Source organism: Cryptomeria japonica, chromosome 8 (assembly GCF_030272615.1).
Source record: "Cryptomeria japonica chromosome 8, Sugi_1.0, whole genome shotgun sequence".
Taxonomy (NCBI): Eukaryota; Viridiplantae; Streptophyta; class Pinopsida; order Cupressales; family Cupressaceae; genus Cryptomeria; species Cryptomeria japonica.
In genome coordinates, this window is record NC_081412.1 from 630,403,144 (window position 1) to 630,406,273 (window position 3,130).

Consider the following 3,130-nt stretch of genomic DNA (forward strand, 5'->3'; position numbering starts at 1 on the left):
TGTGATATCTTCTTCATTTGGTGACTGCATCTTTTGTTGGCATTTGATCAATTTAACTAAATCGGTAATGTGTGTTTTCTTGATGCAGTCGGTATATGTATGTTGTGCATAGAGATTAGATGTATGAATGATGACTATTTTGTATGTTGTCATTGATGGAAACTATGTTTCTTTAAGTCATCTAACTCCTAGAGTTCAACCAGCAAGGCTTAACCAGTAACATGGACAATTTTTATCAGAACTGGTTATTAGGACTTCAACTGATAAAAGATTGACAGTGTTACATTCTGACAACCGGTACGTGAAAATCATGAAGAATGAGATAATGTGGTTTTGAAGTAGTATTGAAGACTATTAGATAAATATATGTTCATGACTACATGTACATATTCGATCAAGTGAATGAAATTTGTTTGAAAAAATAGATTAGTTGATGGAGACTTAACTGGTAGTGATGAAAATCACTCAGATAGGTAGAATGACACAAAATTGGATTTGTTATGTCGGTGGCCGACATAACTAAAGTGTACAGTGGAAGATTGTCTAGATGCATTGAACTGAGGGAATTGTAACAAGGTTCTAGCCAACCTTATGATGATTTTAAATGTGTGACAAGGTATGAAAGGATATATATATATATATATATGAACTTGATAGTATGAAAGAGAATGAGCAAATTTTGTAGTTCTAATAGTACGATGATCAGAGGAGTTGAGAGATGAATTCTATGTGATGTTCTAATATTTTGAAGTGGATCTTATCAAACACATAAGGTGTTATACTGAGATCATTTGTACTTGTTGTCTCCCTAACAGTTGTAGCAAGAAAATCCTCTCACAAGGTCACTCCTAACAGGATGCAGTCGGATCCTAACAAGTCTAATCATTAAATCCTCTAACCAGGTGACACATTAATTTATGTTTGTGAATCCTAGTAACTTGGGTAGCTCCTAACAGGGCTGGTGCTCATAGGCCTTTTGTAAATCTCTTAACCGGGCTTAGATACTTCTAATAGGATGTGCCCCTAACTAGGTGTTGTAGACCTTAACTGGTCAGATCTTTATATTGCAGATAGTGGATCTTGTGGGTACTAACTCCCACCAAGGTTTTTCCCATTTGGTTTTTCCATGTACAAACTCCTGTGTCATGTGGTGTGTGCATACTTGGTGTTATTTCTTACATGCCTATTGATTTTTAAGTTGGTGAAATTAATAATTAAATTTGTATTGTTTTTACTATCTTTGATTCACACCCCCCCATCTTAGTGCCTTATAAGTTCATTATATTTATCCAGTGGGAGTCCTGCTGATTGACATCCAATAGTATACTAGTGGCCTGCACATACTTCACCTCTGGTGTTGATGTGATTTTTGTAACATTCCACCTATTCATCACAATCAACAACCCAACATCTTTCTCACTTGTCAGTTGGCAACAGTGTAATGCCAACATGTCACTTATCGGTCATTACATCACATTGGTCTCTTGTCCATGTCTTCAATGCAAGTCAACACTAACTTGTGTTTTGGTGACTCCAATGTGCTGGATGACACTAACTTCCTTACCAGTGACCTGCTAAGCTAGGTGACATCAAATGCATCACATTTGATATGCATCAATGAAAATACTACTCATCAATCTCCCATACCGGTTGTCCTCCTATACCGGTTGACATCAATGACAACACAATGCCAACATATTAATGGCACTTGAATTATCACATTAAATAATAGTAGGCTCATCATACACAACTTTGATATATTTTAACATTTGTTTCATCTAAACCACCTGAGTATAGTTAGTAGCAGCAACAATATACTCAGCTTCAACAATAGATAAGGATACATAATCTTGGTTCTTACTTTCCCATGAAACCAACTTAATTCCAAGAAAGAATGAACCACCAAAGGTACTCTTCCAGCCATCAACATCACCTACCCAATCTGCATCACTATAAGCACATAACATAAAATCATCATTGTTAGGATACCATAAATCATAGTCAGCAGTTCCCTTCAAGTATCTAAATATTCTTTTAACAACAGTGATGTCTCTCTTTAGGATCAGCTTGATATCTAGTAGCCATGGACACATCATGTATAATATTTGGTCTAGTCTATGTCAAGTATAGCAATCCACCAACTGTAGATCTATACAAAGTCTAGTTAGCTTTTGATGATTCATCATTTTTAGAAATTTTACAACCAGGCACAATAGGAGTTCCAACCGGTTTTGAGTCATCTAACCCAAACTTTTTCAATAATTCTTTAACATACTTTGCTTGAGTTATAAAAATACCTTTATCAGTCAGTGAAATCTGTAATCCCAAGAAGAATTTCACCTCACTTATCATAGACATTTCAAAATCCTTTTGCATATCACCGACCAATTTCATTCTCAAATCATCATCACCTCAAAAAATGATATCATCAACAAAGACTTTAATAATCAAAATATTGTCACCTTCAATCTTAAAATACAAATTACTATCAATAGTACCTTTTGTGAATCCCAACTTCAACAAATACTTATCCAAACTAGCATACCAGGCTCTAGGGGCTTGCTTCAATCCATAAAGAGCTTTCTTCAATCTGCATACAATATCTCCTTCATCTAATAAAGAAAATCCATCTAGCTGCTCAATGTAAACTTCTTCCTCAAGATCACTATTCAGAAAAGTAGATTTGACATCCATTTGATATACTTTAAAGTCTTTATAAGCAGCATATGCAAGCAATAATTTGACAGCTTCAAGTCTAGCTACTAGAGCAAAATTCTCCTCATAATCAATACCTTCTTACTGTGAATTACCTTTGCAAACCAGTGTAGCTTTGTTTCTTACCACTTCATCAAATTCATTTAGTTTGTTGTGGAATACCCACTTAGTACCAATAACATTTTTGTCCTTAGGTCTAGGCACAAGCTCCCATGTATTATTCTTTTCAATCTGATTTAATTATTCTTTCATTTCTCTTATCCAATTTTCATCTTTACAAGATTCTTGAACAATTTCAGGCTTAATCTTAGACATCAAACATACCTCTTCAGAAAAAAGTCTTCTTCTTGTCATTACACCTTTGCTCCTGTCACCAATAATCTGATTTTCACAATGATTCAATTTTACATACTTC